The sequence below is a fragment of the Cupressus sempervirens genome, chromosome 6, assembly GCF_028749045.1.
Source record: "Cupressus sempervirens isolate cs-2001-9-10 chromosome 6, ASM2874904v1, whole genome shotgun sequence".
NCBI classification, from domain to species: Eukaryota; Viridiplantae; Streptophyta; class Pinopsida; order Cupressales; family Cupressaceae; genus Cupressus; species Cupressus sempervirens.
In genome coordinates this window covers 29713157-29740218 of record NC_143123.1, presented here as the reverse complement: position 1 = coordinate 29740218, position 27062 = coordinate 29713157, and the positions used below count along the sequence as shown (strand labels likewise).

General features: G+C 31.7%; 1 protein-coding gene across 5 annotated transcripts in view; it reads left to right on the top strand.

Annotated features, from left to right (window-relative positions):
• Nucleotides 1–2708: 2708 nt before the first annotated feature.
• The window catches only part of LOC149550936 (ethylene-responsive transcription factor 5-like), a 75672-nt gene continuing 51318 nt past the window's right edge, over nucleotides 2709–27062 (top strand). Inside the window, exons 1-4 of one of the 5 annotated variants that reach the window (XR_016352643.1) lie at nucleotides 2709–3084; nucleotides 4050–4133; nucleotides 4233–4361; nucleotides 4542–4692. The gene's annotated coding sequence lies outside the window, so the exon portion shown is untranslated. Of the gene's footprint in view, nucleotides 3085–3273; nucleotides 3330–4049; nucleotides 4134–4232; nucleotides 4362–4541; nucleotides 4693–27062 lie in introns of those variants that run through there. The other 4 variants (XR_016352639.1, XR_016352638.1, XR_016352645.1 and 1 more) reach the window with 4 other exon arrangements.

The following is a 27062-nucleotide window of genomic DNA, read 5'->3' as shown; positions in this document are numbered from 1 at the left end:
TAAATAGACTAGAAACAAAGATCTAGGATCCAATAGTAAATGGAGGGTGATGGGAATACTGCATTTTTTCATAGGTATGCCTCCAAACACAAGAAGATAAATACTATCACCTCTCTGTAAGACAATAGAAACAATACATACAAGGATTAGGAGGAGATAAGAGGATGAACAATTTTATATTTCATAGCTACATATTGTTGGAAACTTATAATTGGAACAATTTTTGTTTTTTAATTGATGTGAAATCTATTGATGAGCCATATTGCTAACTAATTTGCATGACATATCTATTTGATTGATGAAGAGGATTTTAGAAATTGCTCATAACAATAGCACCTAAAGGAAAGGTTGAGTTATACAAAGAAGTCTACAATAGACATTTGATTAGATAGACTTTGATAAGGAAAAGTGATTGTTTATATCAAGAAAGTTAAGCCAAGTTGAGAAATAGAGTAAAAGGAAAAGGAATGTTGAGTGATGCTGGTGTCGATCAAGCCACAGTTGGTGTCAAGAAAATCTAGTGTTGACCGAGCATGAATATCGACTGAGAAAGTTAGTCGATCCTGAACCAAGAATTTTTATAAGTCCAAGTATTAGGTGATGACCAAGTGTTAGAACATAGTGATTTCTGAGTAATATAGTTGAAGATGAATTCAAGGAAATCATGATCCCCAACTAACTTAGTTGATTTCTTGAGAGATGTAAACCATGCTGAAGATAATATTGATGAGTTAGATTATTAAATTAAAGGAAAGGATTAGGTAAAGACCTAACAAAGGTCTAATAAAGAAAATATTTTAATGAATTGTGTTGAAGTTGATCATAAACTCTAAGATCGATGATGATTGTGGAAAATGGTAAAGCAAGAATTGCCTATTTAAAGAGGTACCGAGAAAAAAATAGTATCAAGGAGTGCAAGTATATGAAAGAGACACATATAGATAGAGCTGGATAAAAAATGCACAAGTGTGTGAGTGAATGTGAAGCTAAAGGATTAAGCTTGCAGAGATGTTATTGACAGTGATAAGTGAAATCTAAGAAATAAGTCTTAAGTATTGTTGAAGGGGGAGGACTAATAGCTTGAAGGGTTTCCAAGAGAATTAAGAATAGAAATGACAATGAGAGCTTATCAGTGAATCAACACCTAAACCAAATAGGGATCTAAACTTGCAAAGTGAGTTGTAATCACACAGATATGAGAAAATATAATGAATACCCATGACTACCCATATTAGGGTCGACTTATAAAGCATGTGAAATAAAATAAACACATTCTCACTTTTTTCCCCTTTTGACATATCTTATAACACATCTCATTTATAGAATATATGTATAGAGTATGTTTTTGAGTTTTTTAACTTTATTTAATGATTATTTTATTTATAATAAATAATATATTAATTTTTTTTAATAAAGAAATTAAAAAGATTTTTCTTCTTTATAGTTTAAATATATATGTCTTCTAATATTATTTATGAGACAATATTTAAGTTAAGTGCAATTAGTGATGGAATAATTTAAACTATTATTTAAAAAACACTATATTTTCTAGAAATTCTAGTTTCTTTAGGTTGTTTGTATGCAAGATGATAGATTATTTTCTTGGGAGTTTATCACATTCTTCAAACAATTTTAATAGAGATTAGAAATCTAGAATCTTGTTATATCTGTCCAATTTTATAGTCAATATAAGTTATTATTAATAATCTCTTTCACTTATAGACCTCACAAATAAGACCAAAACTTGATGACATTTTTTATATTAAGATATTATATATGGACTTCAACAAATTTGTATTTTAATATTATAATAAATTATACCAAATTGTAGACTTTTGGCTATTTTCAAAACTCTCACTCCTACCTTTATTTAAACATTTATTTACCACTTCAGATTCAATCACTTTATAGTTGAAATTTTTGAGGAAACATTATGCAAATATTTTCTATTGTTTTATAATATTTGTAGATGGAAAGTCGCTATTTTCAACTACTAATGGTTGTCTCTCTCTATAGATGAAGACACAATCACTTCATTAGATTTGGATACCCTAATAATTTTGAAACTTTTATTGTTAACCTATAATATTCTATATGTGTCCTCACCATCGTGCTACCTTATTATTAGTTCTTTAAAAATGACAAATAAGACTGAAATTGATGATGTCTCAATTTCTTGAGACTCTATATACATATTTTAAAAATATTTCCATTTTAATAATCACTAGTGATTCAAACAAACTATTGACAATGGACATTTTTTAAATTCATAAATTCTCTGTTATAAATTTGTTTTCACACATATTTGATACTTTTAACTTTTCTCATTTTTATTATTAATAATTACCATAAATTATTGTGTAAATGATTTCTTTTGATTTTAAATATTATAATATGACCACTTCACTTTTCTCATTTGACCCTCCTGCAACACACTTTTATAATTCAACAGATGCAAAATTTCACGCACTAATAATTAAGTAGAAAAAATTAATGAACTAAAATAATATTATAATATGCAATTTACAAGAACCTTTACTCTAGAACTCACTTTGACCATTACACTGATTTTTCAAATACATAAATTTGGTGAAACTTTTTAAATATAAATTCGCCTTCCTTTGAAAAGGCAAACATAATGAATATAGGGGCGGCTAATATACATGTGACCAAACACAATTTGTGCACAAATGGTATTTTGAATGCGTCCAATAACACCCAACGAAACGCGTAATTTGAATGCAATCGCCTACTTTTTGCTTCAAGATGAATTTTCTGATTGTGCCTGTAAAGCTTGATTCAAGTGATCTTTCTTTTCTTCATAGACTCTATTCAAATTATAGGCAAATTATTGCAAGTAATAATATACATTCTCTGTAGAAAATTACAAACACAAATTGGTGTGTTTCTAAAATCAAATTATGGTTTCAGATTCAACAAATTTCATCTTCTTTCGAAAAATTAGTAACTATGATAAAAGAAGAGCAGTGGAGGGCTACATTCAATTTTAGGCTGGAGAGGTGTTGCTAACGGATAAGGAGAAGAAGCCACATACAAGAAAGCAATGAGGAAACTAAGTGGAAGGTAAGCCTTGTGTGCATCATTTCCATCAAATAATTCCATTCTAGATAACTAAAATTGCCATCACATATGAATGTTAAAAAAATTAGGAATCTAAAGAAACAGATATTAACATATTAATTTTATGTTAAGATAAATAATGACCTATATAATTTAGACATTTCTAACAAAATTAATTAGTACAATAGTTGGTTTATACATTCAAGGGCATCCAATAGATATTGGTTTGAACAAGAAAAATTATGATGGTAAGATCTATCTATAGATTTCAGGTTTTAATGATATGAAAAATTATGGTAAAATAAGTATTTATATAGTTAAGGGTATTTATTCAAAGGTCATGCAATAGATATTGGTTTGAACAAGAAGAAATATGATAGTAAGATCTATCCATAGATTTTAGGTTTGAATGACATGAAAAATTATGGTAAGATAAGTGTTTATATATTCAAGGGCATTTATTCAAAGGTCATGCAATAGATATTGGTTTAAACAAGAAAAATTATGATAGTAAGATCTATCCATAGATATCAGGGTGTAATGATATGAAAAATTATGGTAAAATAAGTATTATGTTGCTTAATAGATATGTAGAAAAACTCAAAAATTTTATATTTTGCGTAGGAAATATAATTAGTATGTAATATTTTCTTTTGTAATCTTAAATCTAGACTTCACAATTCAATTCATAATGTGTTTATGAGTTAATGAAATGTAAGATTGTTACAAATTAATAGTTAGATGAACAAGAAAAGAAGGTTTATATAATTTGGTTACATTTGTAGAACATCATAAAGTAACAATATGTAGTTGTGTCTTGGTAGAATAATTATATGATGCATGAGGTATGATGATGTAATATGTGAAACTTACATGATGATTTTGCATAAGGAGAACAACATATATGTGGAAGGATAAGTAAAAGAAAAAAACTTTCTTGAATTAACAAATGTACATGTGCATTTCAGAGGATTGATACTATTAGTGATGGTGTTTCTATTGATGACACCTTAGTATATGTCACTAATGACCCTCTTGCTCCTTAGACCTAGGTATACACCTCTTTTAAGTTTCATTTTTACAATAAAAAATTTCCATGTACAAACTTATAATTATGTATTCATATTTCCAAATGATTTATATTTTTGTAGGTATAGGTAGTAGAGCATGCTTCTTCCAGTGTGGGCTTTGATCATGGTGGGAGGAAAGGTGTTGTTGATGCGACACCTACTACTTGTAGGGGTAAAAATATGATGGATATGATAACCACTAGTGTTCAGGTAGTTTTTAATCATAGAAATTTAAATTAATTTTAAATTTACTAGATAAATGTGCACTTGTATCAATGCATTTAAATTTAAATATATACGTGTAAATATTTGAAACTCTAGAACCTATGTTTACATATATATAGGTCTCATAAATACATGTCTAATACATTGTTATATTTTAATTTTTAGGGCTTAGTTGATACTCCACAAACACATGATCCCCATGATTCTCAATCAGAGGGTCGCTTTGTTCATATGCATCTAGATGACTCTCTAGCTTAGGACACATGGACATGTTTACTTTATCATTGATCTGATTGAGACATAACATTTATGATTTGACACACACACACACACACACACACACACACACACACACACACACACACACACACACACACACACACACACACACACACACACACACACACATGTACAAATTGATTTTTCCACATATATACATGTATTTATGATTCATTTTTTATTAAACACATGATTGGTTTGAAATTTATTCAATCATTGAATATATGTTTCTAGTTTATGACCTTTCGATATGATCTATAGGCATGTATTTCATTTATGATTAGAAATATGATATATACATACATTTGTAGTTTATACCATTCAATATACATGTATTTAGTTTATAGTTAGAAATGTGTACATAATTGGTTCAATTTATGATTAGAAATATGATACATACATCTTTCTAGTTTATGGTCCATGTGATATACTTGTATTTAGTTTATGTTAGACATGTGTACATGTATGATTGGTTCAATTTATTCAATTAAATCTAAATGTGATATATTCATGTTTCTAATTTATGGTCCATGTGAACATGTAAGTACCCTTTATGGTCCATGTGAACATGTAAGTACCCAAATAAACTTGTGAAATTCATATTTAAAATGAACACGTAAGGTATACAAATAAACTCCTAAACTTCTATGATCAAATGAACATGTAAGTATTCAATGTCCAAATGAACATGCCAAGTATGTATGTATGTAATGTATGAACATATAATTATATCATTTAATAAACACATGTAAGTATTCAATATAAGTATGCAAGTTACACATGTAAGTATTCGATGTATGTACATGAATCAAATGGATTAAATTAACTACGAAATATTAAATATCTAAGCAAGTGATCTAGAAATATGAAGTATTAAATGTAGCAAGTCCTAGAAATAAGAAATATCTAAAGCAAGTTCTACAAAAATGAAATCAATCAACTATACACATATAATGTGTTCCAAGTGGTTCCACACACTCTAGACACATATAATGAACATATACATGTGTACATGTATGAAATAGAATAAATTAAATATGAAATATATGAAATATTGTTAAGCAAGCGACATTAGAAATATGAGTATTAAATTTAGTAAGTTTTGGAAATATGAAATATCTTTAGCGCAAGTTCTACAAATATGAAATAGATGACAAGTGGTTTCAAGTGGTTCCACATGCTCATGGAGAACATTTAATATTCTCTCTGGGTCCTCAGTATTTAATCTCCACCTACGACATCCACCTTTATGTTTAATTGGATGTACAGAAATGGACATAGCAATAACATGGTGACTATATTGAAGCACTTTATTGTCAGGTTAGTAATCAACAAAGTGAATTCCATGTTTCACTAATTTTTGTTGCTTGAGATATGTTCCCTCCAAAAAAAAACTAAACTTGTAGACAATGCATTTCTAATAAATTTGAACATCATTTAAATATAAACACACTCATAATTTAAATTAGTTAATTTAATGCACACGTACCTATAGGGAATAACATTCCATCACTATCTTCAGCTTTAGTTAACTTATCCTTTCAGTAGTGCAATGCAATAAATAGTAACTCACTCCTACATTTCTAGGCTCAATGATAACTACATAGACTTTGCCTATACATACAATTTAACTATCACGTGTATGTGTGTGTGTGTGTGTGTGTGTGTGTGTGTATTGTGAGCTCTAAAATATATTTATATATAAATTTATTATTTTTAAAATTTCACTTACCAATTCAAACTAGTCTAGATATATGGTTATAATTAGTAGAAATAAAAGGAATGTCATTAATGTTTTCATCTTCATCTCGATTATCTGTATTAGTAACAAAAAGTGGCACTGAAGTCCATAGACCTACATATCCACAATCTTGATTGATGCACTCATTGTAATTCTTAGCAATGTAATAACAACAAAAATATGAATAGTCTCTCATGTACAATGTCTAATTGTGATGATTGGTACTCATAAAAAAATGTAAGGATCGTTCTTTTTCCATCCTCTTGCAACCATGCATAGATTTTCTATACACACCTGAAGACACATATTTAAAATATATGTACAAAAAAAAGTAGAGACAAAAATATATATTCATGCATGTGCCATGTGTGTATAACTTAAATTATATTTAAGTGAAAATATATACACACACATGTATATTTACCTGATATCTCCGAAAAGACTGTGCATGGTACTATTTGACTCACTCTTGATGATGCACGAACCTCATTTGATACAAAATGTGTCTTGCACCATTCAACAATATCATGAGCATTATTTATATATGAACTCCCTTATAATTCATTTGATAGTTTCATAGAGCATGTTTCATACAAGCTCCAACACCATCACGTTTTCCTTTTCTATGTCCACTTTCAAAGAAAGTCCATACATGTGGTATGTTTTCATCACAATGATATCGACAAAGTGCATAAAATGGTTGAGATGATTTGAATTGTGCAGCACACCCATATGACCAAACATAATGTTTATTGATACTTATGCCTCTTTCTTTGATATATGCAATTTTTTTTTTGAAACAATGTTCTACAAAATGAATATCATGTTCTTTATCATATGTAGAACTGATATTCTTTTTTGATGATTCATGCTTCAACTGTGCTTTGAATACCATCCAAATCTAACTATGCATGACAATAACACAGTTGTACTATAATAGTAACCTGATCTAAAAAATAGTAGTATGATTGAATAGCCTTTTGATGAACAAAGGAATAGTTTTCTACAAAGTCAACAACTAATAAAATGTTTCTAGGTGGGAAGTTATCTCTAAGTGTTTGAAATTGTTGTGCTTCCCACTTGGCAACATATGCATGACGAATATATGGTTGTATCAAATTTTTAAATTTGTCCATAAATGTTCCCACAATCATCTCCTATTCAACATATTCTAATATTTTTTATTCTTTCCTAGATTTAGTTTGATTCATTACATGCTTGTAAGCCTTGCAAGTTATCATTTTTGTGACATTAATATCTTCATTATTCAAAGAAAAAAGAGCCAAATTAGAACACGTGTCACATATTCCTCTAATGAAATTGATTTGACCAACATGATCATCTATTTTGTCACATCAAATAGATGAAATGAACTCACTTTGTCTACTAGGAGGGGCATTTTCAAAATGAAAATTTTCTTCGATAAATTTATGACAAAATTGATAGTGAAGATCAAATTCAATATGATAATGACAACAAGTTTCAAACACTTTGTTTCTCTTAACATAATATGGCTTCAAACTTTCAAATAATGTCTACCCAATCTTTATATTTGGATTTGAACTACAATATGAGATGTACATTTCATATTGTGTTATGTCCAACCAATGTTTTGTATGATGTTCATAAAGGTTAGGTCTAGCCCGCTGTCTAAGAACATCTCTAGTATTTGATGAAGGATGAGTATTATCATTCCAAAATGATATTACTGATTTTTTTATTCTATCATCAATCATATCACAATGAGGAGCTCCACACATAATTTCCCAATTTTCTACCAAAGTGCTATCATACAAAATCATTCTTCTCTTAATATATTTTGATATGGTTTTTCTAAGTAAACCAATTTGTGATGAAATTGAAGATATTTGTCTAGTTTTTGGTGTACTACTACCAAGAATAGATTGCAACTTAACTCTTCTTATAGTGCACTTATCTTTACTTTGAGTTTTCTTCCCTATAGAGCTCAAACCTTTCTTAACATTTTTAACAATATCACTTTGCATGTTAGAAAATTTTCTCTTTTTTGATGTTGTGTCTACACCTAACAATTTTAATAAATCTTCCAATTTTTTCTGTAAAAGAAGATGAGCAAGTACTTGATTTTCTTCAAGTGTTTCCAAGACATCAAATTGAATTGGTATATCTTTTACCATCTTATTGATACCTCTTTTTTGGAAAGACTTAATGATTTAATACTAGCAAGTGATTTTAATTTATCCACATCCATTGTAAGTAAATAATCTAAACTTCTATGATTGATATTTTTCTTTACACTTGCAGCTAGTCATATGTGTTCATCCATACCAATTTGAGAAACTAATCCTGACCCTTTTCCAAGTTCCATTTGTTCATGTCTTGAATTATCATGTCTCGGATCATTATGTCCTAGACTGTCATGTCTTGGATTGTCTTGCCTCAAATCTTCTTCAACATGTATTTGCTCATCTTCTGATTGTTTTTTAAGACTTACATGCATATAGATAAATAAATTTAGAAAATTAATTACAAAATTGCAAATATACACATCAATATTCATTTACACATATACATACCTTCCCTTCTTTTGTGATAATTTGCTAAAATTTTCTCACAATTTCTCTGTTCTGCATCAATTGATCTATTTCTTGTAGATTTACTTTGTTTTCCTTGCTATTGTCCCATCTTTGATTTTCAAAATATTTTGAATTGTCAAGTTGGTCTACAAAAAGCTGACAAAATATTTCAAATTGTCTTGACCCTTCTACTTTTTTCTTCAAAACAATGAATTCCTTCTAACATTTATGTGTATTGATTAAAATATGAGCCTACAATTGTTATTTATACCAAACAAAATAATTACAAATATTTTATTTTTGACTGACTAGGGGCTTCGAGTGAAGCCTATAGGACTAATTTTGACCGACTAGGGGCTTCAAACGAAGCCCTTAGCACCAAATTTTTTTGCTAAGGGCTTCGATCAAAGCACCTTGGCCCTAAACATGTGCCTAAAAGGCTTCAAATAAAGCCCCTAAGTGGCCTAAAGGGCTTTGAATGAAGCCCCTAGGTGGTTGAAGCCCTTTGGCCATGGAGGGTTGGCCAAGGGGCTTCGAACAAAGTCCCCTAGCTGTCCCACGTGGCCTTTTTTGGCTACCATGAAATAGCCCAATGGGCTTCGTTTGAAGCCCCCCTTGCAAAGTAGTAAACTACCTAAGGTGCTTTGTGTAAAGTGTCTTCACTCAAAGACACAAAAATTGGCTTAGAATGAAGTCTGCTTCATGCGAAGCCTCAAAAAATGGAATGTTTTCAGATTATGCTCAATTTCTGGCAATTTTCTTCTTTTGACGGTTTAAACAAGGGCCAAATAAGTTTAAAATTTGAAACTAAGTTTAGAAATGTGTTCTCCATTTAATAATCTTTCCAATGAATATATTTTTAGCATATATTGTGTTTATTGTGATGTTTTATTTTTAATTTTATTAAATATAGGTATTTTTTATCATTTTAAAAACCTCTATTTTAAGCCTTGGGAAAAATATAAAATGAAAGAATAATTTTTTAAATAAAAAATATGATCATCAAAGCTATGTGTATTAGCTTTCTAGCAAGTCAAGAAAAATTGCATTTCGATATATATAAATCAAGTTGTATTGACTGAAAACAACCTATGCCTAAATTATCATTACTGTCACTTTGACACTAAATAAAACCTATAATTTTTGATAAAAATGAACAAAACCAAAAACCTTGCTAGTTATTTATGTTAGCATTCTATCCCAAAAACAATTTAGTAATTATCCTATTTTTAAAAAGAGTTATGTTGATCAAAACACCAATCACTTTTTGAAAATATCAATTTTCATATAAAGCACTTCTTAGAGGAGATAAACAAAAAGGACTTCAAATGAGATTATTAAAAAAACTAAACAATATTATTAGAAACTAGATAGAAAATGCTAAAAATCACTAGTTTACAACATCATCAAATTCTTTACGGTTTTATCATAATATTCATTTGGAAATCAAGCTTTTGTTAAAAATATCCACTTTAGTGTCAAACTTGGCCAAAAAGTGGGAACCATTACCATAACTAGAAGAGTAAGAGCAGAGAGTTGTTCAAAGTGAAAGCTAGCAAGGGAGGAAACTTCAAAGGGGAGTGATAATTCATTAGGCTATTTCAAACAACCAAGGGAAGAGGTGAGACTATAGTACTCACGAAGTAAGAACGAAGATTAGAGCATCTTCAAGGATACACAACAAAGATCTACAAGGAAAGAAAATTCTATATTTAGATCACATACATTAGATTGATTTCTTACTATTGCATCTAGCTATAGAGATTAACATGGCAAGCTTCATTAGCAATATTTTGTAAATCCTCTAACAAGGTGTCTCTCACAAGGATATTTATAAATCCTCTACCCAAGTAGCTTTCACAAGCTCATGCAACCCTAACAAGTTATCTACATTCCTAGTAGGATGTGTTTCTAGAAGAAATAGTTTTAGCTCTTAGTTGGTCGGCCATTTACATCCATTATAAGGGATAGTGAGTATATTACTACCACCATGGTTTTCACTCTCTGATTGAGAGTTTCCATGTATAAATCTATGTGTCACTTGATGAAATTTTTTGTGTCTGAGTTTGCATGCTTTTATTTCACTTCATAAGTATCATTTCTTTAATAGTTAGGTGGTTGTTACTTGGTTTGGTTGGAACAATAAAGAGGATAACTAGTTTGATTGTTTGTACCAATTCATCCCTGCTGTTAGTACCAATTGAGACTAACAAAAGAAGGGAGGAAAAGATACATGAAAGTACCCAACTAGGGCAAAAGGAGAAGATGAAGGTTGAGGTATCATCTCTTCCACATAATTGAAGAAAAATTCCTTCCTAGAAAAACTCAAAGAACATAACAAGTAGCATTCAATGTAGAATAAGATGTTCTCTTTGGAGTTAGATAGGATTGTTGATAGTTCTCCATTGCTAGTAGTGTTTTTGTTTGTAATTGCTGGCTCTATATGCTAATGTTTTTTTGGTTTCAATTAGTTTACATGTCTATTATGCAACATTACAATTATTTTACAATAACATTTTATAATATAAAACCTAAAATCACTCTTATCTTTCTATGCTAAGTTTTGTCAACAAATACTTCAAACCAATATTTACTAAAAATCTATAAATAGATACAAAAAAATATCAAACATAGGAGGAAAAAGGAATGTTGAATGAATTGCTTAGTATTTTTTGGGTGAAGAGTATAATGATATGAATGAATATGAACAACATGAATCTTGCAAAGAAAGTTGGCTAAATTTATTTTTGAGGGAACCAAAAACAAAAATAAGAATAAAGAGGGAGATCAAAAAAATTATAGGGTAGTGAGGTTTGTTAAGGCTCATCGTAAATATGCTATTAAGATTAGAAACCCTAATAAGAAGGGCTCTAGACTTTGACTTGGCAGTTATGACACACTCGAAGCAGCTATAGTGGCATATGATTGAAAGGCTTTTGAATTGTGTGGTTCAAGGGTTAAGCTCAATTTTCCTTCCAAATTTGAGTCTGGATAGTATGTGCATCCTTTTTCTCAATTGTCTTCTTCACACATTGCATCTAGCATATCAGAGAAAAGGAAGACATGAGGGAAAGTTGAAGGTCAATAGTTGTTTTCATGTTTTCATATAGCTATTGTGGTGGTGTAGTGTATTTATAGGAGATGCATGTTCCTAATTCTCTCCTTGACATGCATATACCAACAATTTCTATATTTATAGAGGCCATTGTAACAAATCCATGCATAATAAAATAGTCTCTTAGATTGGTTTTTAAGTAATTAGTTTCTCTAATTTTTTTTAATGTGTTTTATATTTCATGAAAATAAAATTGTACATAAGGGGGAGATATTTAGTAGTGACTATAGCTAATTTTGAGTGTTTAACTGAGATATTAAATGCTATCAATTTTTTTAAATTTTTGTTCTTGTTGTTCTCTTATGCAACTTAATTTCTCAATTTCTCACCAATAATGATGCACTCAAAGTAGCCCACTACAAGAAAGAAGTGAAGATCAGGACTAGAGAAAATGGAGAAATTGTGAAATCCCATGATGTTCCAATAAAAAAGAAAATTTACAATATGGAAAGAGTCATATAAAAAATGGGTGAAGGCATACATTTTTTTCTTTCTCCCATTGTAATCCACCCCTTTCACCTTTGTTTCTGTATCATACGATAGATTTAAGTCTAACGAAGAAGTCCCTAGATTCTTAGAGAGAAGAAAAAATGACTTAATCTAGGGACAAAATAATTGAAAGGGATAGAGACAACAATGGCCAAAGAAACAACAACCATCATGTACCACCATTCCTATCACAAGCTAAATAGTTATAAGGAAAAGAAGGGACAACCAAATTAGAAGTACAAGTAACCTAAGTTAAACTAGCGTCATCACAAACCACATTAGGTTATTCCATAAAGCCACCCTTATGGGAAGAAATCACAACAACCTCTAGTGGATTAGTGATTGGAGGGGAAGAAGCAAGACAATCATGCACTGCCACCTAGGGAAAACTCAAATTTAAAAATGAAAAACAATCACATAAATTGTTGGCGACAATGAATTAAAGCTATAAACATAAAAATTAATTAAGTTATTTATCAAAACTATTCAGGAATTCAAAATGTAATATAGAAATCAACATCATATGACAAAATTAAACACAAGATTAAAAAATCAAATCCATTAATCTATCTCATGAATCACAATGAAAATAATAGTTACATGATTAACCTTATAGGTAAATATTGACAAATCCAAGGAATTTTCTAGGCATAAGAAAACTAGCATTACTTGTGCATCTGTGCTTGAAAATAATACATATGTGTGTCTTGTTATTATTTTTCACAATTTCATAAGTTTACATTTTGAATTTCTAAGGTGGGCTAGTGAAACTATATAATTTATTCAAAATGAATAAATTTATTTTCATTAATGAAAAATAGAATAATCTTACAAGGGAGGGGAATATTTTTCTCTCATTTAAATATATACAATATTAGTCAACCATGTACATGATTACATCCTTTATATGTATTAAGTTAAAAAAGTCAGAATGTAATCCTTAAAAATCCACTAAAGATAAAAATAATTAAAAGACAAGATATTGATAGGAGAGAGCTTTCAATGAGAGTAAAAGAAGAATCTTTTAAGGCATTTATGGTTATTGGTAAAAGGGAATCCCTTATTTTTCATTTATGCTATACTTATCTTTGTGTAAGGATGGGTAATTACTCATTTCTAGTAAGAAATTTTAAGAAAAATACATTACTTATAAAATGTGTCATTAATCTAAGAAGAGATAGAAAGAACTATAAAAAGAGAGTTTTATCCTCTCACCTCACCTTCTTTCCTAGTTGGCTTGCTTTGATTTTGTTAAATATTCATTTTTGTATTGATAAAACCTCTTAAGGAACACAAGGTGTAATAAACTATTTCTATAGGTTATTTTTGAAATGAAATAAATCCAAGCCTCAGTAATTAGTTACAAAATGATTCTTGGATCTCTTGGAAGGAATTTTTTAAAGTTGTTGTAATCATCCTATGTCATAGGATTTAAATATTTTCTACTAGTACTTCATTTGAGTTTATCAAATTTTGGTCAAGAAGTATTACTTACTAATCGAACATTATTTCAAAAAGTAGATCTTTCAAAGAGCATAAATACAACTTAAGTTATAGAGAGGTAAATGAAAAGAAATTATGATAGAGTTGTGCATATTAGTTTCATTATTAAGAGAGTTTTTTCTTGTCATTTGAGAGGAATTTGAATGTAATTTGTCCCTAGACTAGGGAGTCTTGGGTGTAAGAGTTATTTACTACGTAACTTTCTAATTTTTTGTTGAGCCTTTTTCACATGTCTCAGACTTAGTGATATCCTATCAATGTTCAATATTTTATTTGTAGTGAGTATCTAAGTGCAAGTCCAGACTAGTGAGATGCTTCTATTTTTGTAATCAATCTATATACACAAGTGAAATATACTTATGGGAAAGTTCTCACTTTGGCTTTTTTATTATTTGGGTTTTCCACATATAAAAGTCTTGGCATTATTGTGTTAATTAATTAATTTATTTTTACTTAATAAGTTATGTAGTAGACTCTATTTATGGTTGAATTTATAAGGGTTTTATTTCAACATTAATTCATGCCCCCTCCTCTTAATATCTAGTGCATGGTCATAAATTACCACAACTCACCTTTTTTCCTAAGGAGTCCATTCTTTGAAGATTTGATCTCACCTAATTTTGCATTGGTCATTGTATTCACAGTTTTTTTCAAAAATTGAATGGTGTACTCTAAAATTTCTTCTTCTTATTTACATAATAGGCATTAATCTGGGAGAAAGGTCATTTTTTCCCCCTTCTATTAGTCCGTTGTTAGAATTACTTTATCCAAGGTTATATATGCAAATTCTCATGATTTAGGGATCACCTATGCTCCCCATTACATTTTGGTTGGAAATTATTTATTTGAGATTCTTGGTACCTCATAACCAAGTTGCTTGTATAATTCCTTAATTTTGTAGAACACAATATGAGTTCATCATCCTTATGAGAACTCAAAAGTTTCCTTTTTTCTAATTAATTAGTTAATATAGTGTTAGCATTTATTATTTCTATTTTCTTTCACAATTCATGGGTTTCTATTAATTATTGTTATATTTAAGTAGTCTTGTACTCTTTGTCCAATCCTTTATCCCAAACATGGCATTATATTAGTTTTAAAAATGAAACTGAGTGATGTGTATTTGTTCCATAATCTTCTTGAAAAATGAGACTCATTTTCATTTACAATTTTTTAGCTAGTATGCTTTCCTATAAAAAAAATTCTCTTAATTATATAATTGTACAGTTCTAACCCACACAACCAATTAGAAATTGTAAATACCATTTATAATTCATGTGAATACAAATAATTATAGCTTAAAATTTTATTCTAGATGGAGTGTTTTAGGCTTTCTAAATATATTACAATGTTTTGGCTTCTAATAATAAATTTTATAACTTAGGATCTTTAAGTTTAGCTTCTCCATGTGCTCTTTCTTAGGTTACCATTTAGAATTCATGTGATTACAAATAATTATATTTAGACTTTTATTCTAGATGGAGTGTTTAAGGTTTTGTAAATATAGTAGAATGTTTTGGCTTTTAATGATAAATTTTGTTACTCAAGGTGTTTAATGTAAGCTTCTCCTTGTGCTCTTTCTTGGGTTAAAAATTTCTAGGATATAAATGATATTCTTTTCTCTTTGTTCAATTCTTTCCTTAGAATTGGTCTTTCTATTGTTATTATCTAACATAATGCTTTTGGGAAGCTCCATGCATGAAAATATGTATCTGGGTATGGTTGCCATATATATTTGAGCACTATTAATCAAATAGATAAGGACAACCCTATTTCTTTTCATAACTCTATTTTTATAGTACTTTTACCTTACATTGATTTCCAATACTTTTTATTGGTTGCAAGCATAAAAGAATGGGATTCCCATCTACTTGGATGGTAATTATTAAGCTTCATTCAATCCAAATTCATCCTTTATTAGTCATAATTTTGTTATTAAAAGTATGTAAATTTCATGATTGAAAAATGAAACTTAGGTGTGGAAACAACTTCCTACACTAATCTCTTAGGGAAAGTATTATGCAAATTCTTATTAAATCCTTACAATTTCAGATTTGATATTATGTAAACAATAATATTATAGTCAATAGTGAATACAAAAAATAGATAGAGAAAGAAAACACATAAACACAAAGATATGCCAGTGGGGAAAAACCTTTTAGTAAAACAACCCCACCCCTCCAAAACCTGCACAATGTATTATCTTCAACACAATGGTTACAATACACTTGCAATGCAAGTTCTTTATGGATACAAAAGACTAATTCAATAGGAACAAAATACTACCAATAATACACTCTCTGACTCACCTATCTACCACCCTAAAGTCACTTATATCATGTGCTTTTCATTTTAGAACAACTTCCAAAGAAGAACCGCATTAGGGTTTTACCATTCTCCGAAAAAGTAGGAACCCAAATTTTTTCTAGGCCAATACCCTGAACCCCATGTGCTAGATGGAGACTCGAATATACCATACTCAATGATCAATTGCCACATGTCTTCACATCTTCACCCATCATCATATCTTCCAAAGATAGCTCTGACACATCATAGGAATTCATCATAACTATTTCAGTCATGAACTCCTTACACACAATTTAAGATGCCAACACATGTAAGTAGAGTGACACATCAACATGCCAACTAGACATGTACACTAACACTTATTTATATTTTGCAAAAAAAATATTTACAAAACAAAGAATAAGAATAGGAATTATCTAGGATTGAGAAACCTTATTCCTAACATTTTCCCACTTGTTGAACACCTTGTAAGAGCAACCAGAACATAACGGGAACTAATTGCTATAGGTTGAAATGCCCATAGACTCTAAACACCATATGAACTTCTCTATGTCCATTGGTTTCATCAATGCATCTGCAACATTCTTTTTAGTATCTACCTTTTCCAAATTTACTTTTCCATCTTCCACCATATCTCTCACAAAGTGAAACTACACATCAATGTGCTTCATTTTGGCATGGAAAGTTGGATTCTTTGCAAGGCAAATAGCACTCTGACTGTCACACCAAATAGTAATCTATCCTGCATCAACACCAATATTAGAACACAATATCCTAAGCCAAATGGCTTCCTTACAAGCATGAGTGGCAGCCATGTACTCAACTTCTATAGTGGACAAAGCAACCATAGGTTGTCGCTTACTCATCCAACTAATGGAACCACCAAACATAGTGAACACATAAGCACTAGTGGATCTTGTGCTGTCAATATCACCTACACAATCTAAAACCACAAACGCATGAATACAAACTAAATGCAGAGCTCTAGAAAAGATACCATGATAACAAATGGAGTAATTTGATGTGCCCCAAAAATATCTGAATACTCACTTAATTGCAACCCAATGTACCCATCCAGGATTAGCCATAAACTGGATCACTCTCACTGCTTGGGTAATGCCTAGTCTAATACAAACCATAGCATACATAAGACTACCAACTGCACTAGCATAAGGTACTCTACTCATGTCCTCCACCTCACTATGATATTTTGGACAATCATCTACAGATAACTTTGTTCCCATAGAAACATGAACACACAATGGTCTACAATCTGCCATGCTGAACCTGTCCAACATAGACTTCACATACTTACTTTGATGCAACCAAATTTTTCTATTAGACCTATCTCTATTAATTTCCATACCCAAGATGTACCTTTTTGCCCCAAGATCTTTCATCTAAAATTGTGTTGACAACTAAGATTTAAAATTAGAAATCATACCCTTACCCTTCCCAAACAACAACATATCATCAACATATAATGCAACAATAAGAAGGCAATAATTTTTAACTCTAAAATAAACACAATGATCTAATTTTGATCTTGCAAATCCAATTGACAACACAAAGGCATCAAACTTAAGGTACCACATCCTAGGAGATTGTTTCAAACCACAAAAAGATTTCTTTAATCTATAAACCAAAGATACTTTACCTTTAACAATGTAGTGCTCACGCTGTGACATATGAATCTCTTCCTCCAAATCACCATGAAGGAAAGTTGTCTTCACATCCATCTGTTCTATCTATAAATCATATGATGTAGCAAGAGATAAAGGAAATCTAGTTTATGTCAACTTTTCAATAGGAGAAAATATTTCACCATTATCTATTCCCTCTACCTATGAGTACCCCTTTGCAACCAATCTAGCTTTGTACCTTTCAACACTACCATCTACACATAATTTCTTCTTGAACACCCATTTGCTACCAACAAGTTTCCATTTTTTAGGAAAAGGTACATGGTCCAAAGTTTTATTTTTATCCAATTAAGCCATCCCATCATCCATGGACTCAATCTAGGAACCTGCATCTCCCATATCCAAAGCCTCTTTCACAGATCTGGGCTCATTAATGTTAGTAATCAAAGCAAAAGCACAACTAGAATCTAACATATGTAAGGAAACTTGGCAATAAAGAATATTACAAATAATAAAACCATAGCTCTGATACCACTTGTAAGGAAACTTGGCAATAAAGAATATAACCGTTTCCACATAACCCATAATAGATCTGAAATAAATACAGAATTAAAATCCACATGCAAGAGAATGGACAACATACCCACAAATGTGACAAAAGATATACCCTGGGAAACCCTCATTAAGGGAAAAACCCAGCCTCCAAAAGCATCCATCATCATGTATTATTCAGCAAAAAATACCATTGCCATACAACCATGGAAGCCTTCATGGCCATAGCCACAACCGAGCAAACTATGTGAACAAGCATGAATCCACACATCCCATGCCATGCTTTCAACCTTCACAAATGCTCCCTTGGCTAACCTGTCAAGCCTTGTCCCGCTCGACTCTTGCCTTTTGTCTTCTCCTTGTCACTCTTTATTCTATATTTTCTCTCTCTACAACAACTACCCTTGTGGCTGCTTATATAGTAGCAAGTCCCACAAAACCACCAAGTGGTATTACATAAACCATGTGCTACCTAACCCACTGACCCCACATTTAATATTGGGCATTTAATTATTTTCCCCAATATTAAATAATTACATGAAATATTATCACAATGTTACAATACAACTCATCAAGAATATTCCATGGGAATCTTTACATGTTGCACGTCCATCTAGGAACAACATTACATAATAAAATAAAATAATAAAATAAGAATATTATGCAATGTGTGCAACACCCATTATCTCAACAATCTCCCACTTGTATACATTGCATAGGGTCAATCCATAGCCACATAAATGAACAAGGGAACAATCCCTCCTAGCACATCCACCATCATGGATCAAAATACACCAAGTGCTCCATCCTGGTACCCGCAACAAAATCAAAGTATCCAGCATCTCAAACATGAATGATGTCACCTCCTATTATGCCACTACCACTGGACATACATAGAAGCCATCCAAAGAGAAAACCACCCAACCTGTCGCATTAGAAGATCATAAAATCCTATACCAATTGAAATTCCAAGCACAAAAAAAACCTGATCCAAAGGTAATCACATGTATCCGTAGTTGTCAAAATATCCATAGCTAAAATAACACCCACAGCAAAGTGCCAAACCCATCCAACTATCCATACCTCAAAGGTATAACAAGTGAATCTCATATCACTGACATATCCAATCTATAACCTGCAATCACAAGCCTCAAGAGCAATACCTGCTACATATATACCAAGAAGCTCCCACTGCAAAAGATAATGTCAAATCTATAACCAATCCACTCAACACATCTCAAAGAAGTGAATCCATGTAGCATCAAGGACATCCACAATACATAAACTGATATCCTGCAAGAACAACTCTCATAACAAGTCTCCAATAGTCTCCCAAATTCTCCACAACCAACAAAGGAAAGATATAAAGAAATAACCATGTCATCTCTCACATGACATACATGAGCACAAACCAGTGATCACAATCTCTAACCAATCTCAAATCCAATGTAGTCAAAAATGAACATCCAAGAAGATAAACAAGACCAGAGAAACCATGCAAATCATAACCTGTATCATGTCCTTCTACACACACTTCTAGATGTAAACTGTGCAAGTATGATCTATTCCATAAAACCCCAACAAGAAGCCTCAACAACACCCAAACCATACCATATAGCTAATCATGGATGTAAGCCTCTCACAAGAAGACCAAACTCATAAACCATTCCTAAACCAAGGAATAACCATTCCTAATCGAAGGAAAATGCCCAATATAAAACCATCTCCCAAACTCAACCAGCATAACAACATATGCACATGGAGATAACCAATGTTAAACCATCTCTCAAATGAACCCTCCAGAACTAACTCATGTACCATAGCTCAAGATCCATATCCATGAAAGACAAGCATAAATATAATGCAACTGAGAGAAACAATGGGCTATACCTCTCAAGTAGCAAACCGCCGAGTAGACCAAGAGTGGGGAATGAGAATTCTCATCAAGATACCCAAGTCTCCAACCAAGACTCATCTAAGAACAATCTCCTCTCAAGTCCATATCAGGTGACTGCCTCTCGGACTTCCTGTTGAAAACCATCAACTGTCCCAACAAATACTTCTCTAATCTAAGAGAAATCAGCATCACCACCATCTCTAAGTATCCATGAGCACCTGTAACCAATCAATCCATGCCAACTCCAAATGCAACATAGCAATACCATGAAGTATCCAGCTTATGATCAGTGTATTCAATACCAAGAAACTAAACTAAGATCAATGTCAAAGTTCCAACCATGGCCTCAGGAACATAAACATGACAACATGATCTAACTATCTCAACTAAAAGAGATAACATTCTCCATATGAACACACCATAACATGTCACAACTCTAAACACGTATCAAGAGTATACCATGACATAATAATGAAACCATCCTCACACCAAGGATAACATGCCAAATAAAAGAATAAACCACACCTTTGCCAAGAACCCTGTGATTCCTCAAGATGCAACCATCTCCACACACTATGAAGAAAAAACCATCTCCACATACCAGGAAGAACCATCTCCATACACCATGAAGATAACCAAGAACTCCATGAGTCCTCAAGATCTAACCATCTTCAAACACCATGAAGATAACAAGTGCACCATGCAAATGTCAAAAACGCTTCTGCAGCAATAGGATCTAAGACAAACCTCCAACATCTGCAAACACTCAATAAATATATCAATGCCAAAAAAACTCCCACTCAACCGTGGTACCAAGTCACTTGTGGCATCATAAAATCCATCTCCTACTTGAAGATCCAAACCAAACCAGGAACTAATCCTGCACTGTGACCCCATCACTGTCACAAGCTCCCACTAAACCATGTATCCAAGCTATCCATGACATAATGATGAAAAATACCATCCTCTAACCATGAGAATCAACCAAGGCATCAAAATATCAAAGAACTCAAAGTGCACATCATGAGCTCCTCAAAATAAAACCAAATAACCATGATCCTCAACCAAGAAGATATACCACCATAATTGAATCAGAAAATTCAAGCTAATGAACATCAAGGATGTACCTGTATAACCAATCATGTCATGCCAAAATCCATGACACCATGATCAAATTCGTGAACTGAGCATCTGGCTCTCAAAATGTCCAACCTGTCAGCATAGTCAACCACAATCCTCCACCATGACTATACCTGGTAACAACATCTCATCCCTTCTACATGAAGAAAATAGTAAATCATGTGACTTAGGGCATAGACAACCCAAATCCAAGCCACCAATCTATATATGCATCAATAATGAAAGATCAATGGGCAAAGACAACCCATAACCAAGCTATAAATGCAACCTGTAAGTATAGACCACTTACAACACTACACAACTTGTAGACCCAACAAGTCATCATGCATATGCTAACCAAACACTAATAACCATATCATCATGAGACCAATCTGAAATATGAACTGAGTATACAATGACATCAAATCTTCAATTTCCAATGCCATAAACTCACAATGTTACCATAGTCAAAATATACCTATAAACTGTTCAGATAAATATATCAACAAATAAATCATGCCAAACCTACACCAAATCTGAACCAATGTGTAGAGCTCTCCAAGAGCTTTCTGTTGACTACTCGAAGTCCAAAATCTGACTCCGTATGCCCAAGTTATGCCCTAATCCGTGCTCAAAATAAAAAACATCTGACTTTAGGGCTCTTAAAACCTAAAAATATCTCAAAATTATAGAACCAAACCTACACCATGTTGTAGTGCTCTAAATTAGCTTTCCAACGCCTATAAGAACTCTGAAATCCGATATACTGAGAGAAAGCTATGGCCGTTTTACTAAGACAGTCTTTTTACCATTTTCAGTACGATTTTTCATTTTTTTATTTTTTTCAGTGACGAAAATTCCGACAGGATTAAATTTGACGGCTATCATGGGCTGAAACTAAAAAACTCTTTCATTTTCTCTGAACATGGCCAAACTAGGGCATATTATATATCAAAATTTATGGAAATGTTGACCCGGATCCAATGGTGAGGTCTGTTTTTACCTAGGAGGTCATTTTTGCAAGCTACCCCCAAAAACCCTCATTTAAATGAAACATCTGAAAAACTCTTTTGTCCAACAATTTCCCATGCCCAAAACTTTTAAGATCCCATCATAATAGCAAATCTAAAACCCTCAGATCTGCAATAATTATTCATATAGTTTGCCCCTTTTTTTTATCCTCTCATGCATTCCCATGGATTCAATCTAGGGTTACAAATAATAAAACCATAGCTCTGATACCACTTGTAAGGAAACTTGGCAATAAATAATATAACCGTTTTCACATAACCCATAATAGATCTGAAATAAATACAGAATTAAAATCCACATGCAAGAGAATAGACAACATACCCACAAATGTGACACAAGATATACCCTGGGAAACCCTCATTAAGGGAAAGACCCAGCCTCCAAAAGCATCCATCATCATGTATTATTCAGCAAAAAATACCATTGCCATACAACCATGGAAGCCTTCATGGCCATAGCCACAACCGAGCAAACTATGTGAACAAGCATGAATCCACACATCCCATGCCATGCTTTCAACCTTCACAAATGCTCCCTTGGCTAACCTGTCAAGCCTTGTCCCGCTCGACTCTTGCCTTTTGTCTTCTCCTTGTCACTCTCTATTCTATATTTTCTCTCTCTACAACAACTACCCTTGTGGCTACTTATATAGTAGCAAGTCCCACAAAACCACCAAGTGGTATTACATAAACCATGTGCTACCTAACCCACTGACCCCACATTTAATATTGGGCATTTAATTCTTTTCCCCAATATTAAATAATTACATGAAATATTATCACAATGTTACAATACAACTCATCAAGAATATTTCATGGGAATCTTTACATGTTGCACGTCCATCTAGGAACAACACTACATAATAAAATAAAATAATAAAATAACAATATTATGCAATGTGTGCAACACCCATTATCTCAACAACATAGAATAACCAAACCTTTCTGGTTGCTTTCTTACTCTTGTGGATCTCCTCAAGGGTTGAGGTTGAGGTTGTTCTTCCTCTTCTTCTAAGCTATCAAAGCTACTAGTGCTCTCCTCATCATTAGATCAAACATGGTCTTTCGGTTCAGTCTTCTTAGTGGTAGGAGGTAGCTGAATGATATCTTCCCTCTTTTCTTTTTTTCCTTGCTATAGCACAATAGGAGAAGATGTTAGCTCTCTATAAATAACATTTTTGCTATACAACAACTTATTAGTCACAGGGTCCGAAAGCTTTTATCCTTTCACACCAACACTGTATCCAATGAAAATACATTTGATAGCTTTGTTTTCCAACTTAAATATTTTCTCCTTTGGAACAGGTGCATAAGCTTCACAACCAAAAATATGAAGATGTCTAATTGAAGGCTTCTTACCAGATGGCACCTCCATGGGTGTCTTATCAACAAGGGTTGATGTAGATCTATTAACTAGATAACAAGCAGTTCCCACAGCTTCAACCCAAAACCTTTGTTCAAGACCAACTCTACTAAGCATACTCCTAACCTTCTCCAGTAGTGTCCTGTTCATTCTTTTTGCAACTCTATTTTACTATGGGGTAGGAGTTATCTTATGCCTCTCGATACCTCATTCTTTATAGAACTGTTCAAACTCTGCTAAGCAAAACTCACCACCATTGTTAGTTCTCACACACTTAATCTTCTTACTAGTCTGATTCTCTACAAGAGCTTTAAATTTCTTGAACCAACTAAAGAATTGTGTCTTAATTTTTAGGAAGTAAATTTTCATGCCCAAAATATATGGGCAAAACACAACAATTTTTTTTTAAAGTTAAAAATTAAACTACTCTAAGTTGATATGTTTGAGTTCATAGTTAAGGTATAGGTCCTCTACATAACATCTTAAGTTAAAATCTTGAGTATGAATAAATCATTAAATTTATACTCTCATTATAAAATTGATATTAGCATTTTTTTCATTATTACATAATTATACTTAATTCAAATTAATTTAGTTAAAATCTATATCTAACAATTACTAACAAACTTTGCTATTAAAGCTAACTAAAAGAAGAAGGTCATTGCTAACACTGAGTACACTAAAACTCTTAAATATATTAATTAAATTTAATATTGAGTTTAACAGTAATGTAATTTACTCTGCAATCTAAACACTTATAGTGAAAATTACTGGTTAATTCAACTATCTTAAATATAGAAACTTTACACAAATAAAAAACATACTAACACTAATAAATTAACAAAATTTATATTAACTACCTCCTTAATATTAATAAATCATATCTAAACTAATACAAACTATACTTACTAAAACTAAATACATTTAAAATTTGGGAACCTTTCAAACAAATATCAATGAAACTAATATTAAATTTCTACAAACTCAAAATTAAGCAAATCTAATACTAATCTAAATTACAACTAAATCAAAACTAACAATCTTTACCCAATACTAAACTTACTAACTTAAAACATAATATACTAACATTATTTTAATACACTCTATAGAAATACTAACTCAAACTAAATACTAATTTATAAAAGTAACAATTACTAAATGAAATATGCACTTCATACATTAAATTTAATCCCAAAAGCTACATAAATAAAATATAACAAAATAACTAACACATTCTAAAGCAAATAACCCTATACTACCCTAACCCTACTTACCAAGCAACTACCCTCCAAGTGGCCCACTCCACTTGTTCTCCACGCAACCCAAAGTTGGTTGCTAGCGCCTCCCAAGGTACTCCATGTGAAACAAGGTCTGTCCCATGATAGAGTGTGCCAGAACAAGGCTCCAACATAGGCAAAAGGGAAGAAATAATTATGAAAAAGGCTTCTCATAACTGTGCCTCCTGAGAGGTCGATAAGGAAGGTTTCAAACTCATTTCCTCCAACCAATTGTGACCCCACAATCTGTGCATGGCCCGAAGAGGATTCATGCAGTGTGCCAACCAAGGACTTTGCTTTTAAAACAACAACAAGGTATGGTTGCAAGTAAATTTGACTTCAAACTGGTGCTAGGAAAGTTGGAGAAAAACAATAGGATAGTTGTAGTTAATGCATAAAGTAAATTTGGTAGGATAGGTATGTTAGGGTATTAGATTATTACAAAGTATATAAATAAATTTTTGAATTTAATTTTAAATTACAGAATCAATAGAATATTCTCTGTTGTTTCCTAAGGTTTTAATTTTGTTTCTCATTAAATTTCCAGAGAGCAAAATGCTCCTGTAGGTGCTTTTTTTTCTGTTTCTTTTCTATTTTTAAGTGTAGCTTTCTTTTTTCTCTTTTTTCTTTGTCAGAATACAATGAGGTATATAAACATTTTTGTCTCTAATTGGTTTTCCATTTACATAATTTATCAAGGAAGGTGGCAAGTTTGTTTTCCTCAATTTGGATTATTTACTTTCTCCTAATGCATATAACATTTAATTAAAAACTTCAACGTAACAAGATTCCTATTCTCTTTTTTTTTTTCTCTTCATCATCATTTGACAAAGATATATGTTCCTTTTATTTAGAATTCAAAGTGATGCATAATTTCTTATTCAAATTTGATTTTGACACTTATTTAATCTAACAACTAGAGAGATAACTTTGTTGTCCACAAAAATAGGGTTTTCATTTCCTCTTAATACATAAACATCGAATTGGGAACTTCAACATATAAGATTACTTTCTTTTCACATAATTGAAACGTTTAGAATTCATAATTCAATAGCATTATCCATTAACCTATTTTCTCACATACATATGCATAGGTTGAAAGCACATAAGAGCAATGCCGAATCTAAAGACTTTCTCAGCATCTCCTTAGATAATAATGAAGACACCAAATCATCCATTCTAAAAGTAACTAAAGTACTTCCAAGAGCCATCACAAGATGGTCCCATGAATCCAACAAGGAACATAACGGGGTCATACACCGATCCTCCTCTATCTTGATACCAAATGATGACAACTACGTAATCAGTAAATTAAAAGCATTTAGATGATTTATAATAGATCCTCCTTCCTCTATTATGAGAGAATATAAATTTTTCCTCAAGAACAACTTGTTTACTAGAGATTTGGCTTGATACATAGACCCAAGCCATGTCCACAAACTATTTGTGATCTTCTCATCAATAATAATCAGGAGAACTGAATCAGCTAGGCAAGGTCTAATGAGACCCTTAGTTTTTTTATCCTTGAGATCCCAATCTACTTGAGAAATTTTTGTGGGTCTCACATTAAGTGAAGTTGCCTCCCATAGATCACGATCTTCAAGCAAGTCTTCCATCTTGAGTTTTCACAACTCAAAATTACTGCCATTAAATTTCTTCACCTCCATTTTTCTATATGATGAACTAGCCATCTCAATCTAAAAATAAGATTTAGAATGCTCTACTCAAAAAACCCTATCCAATAACTAGGATCAAAAGTTGATCAAGCTCTGATACCACTTGTAAGGAAACTTAGGTGTGGAAATAGCTTCCTAC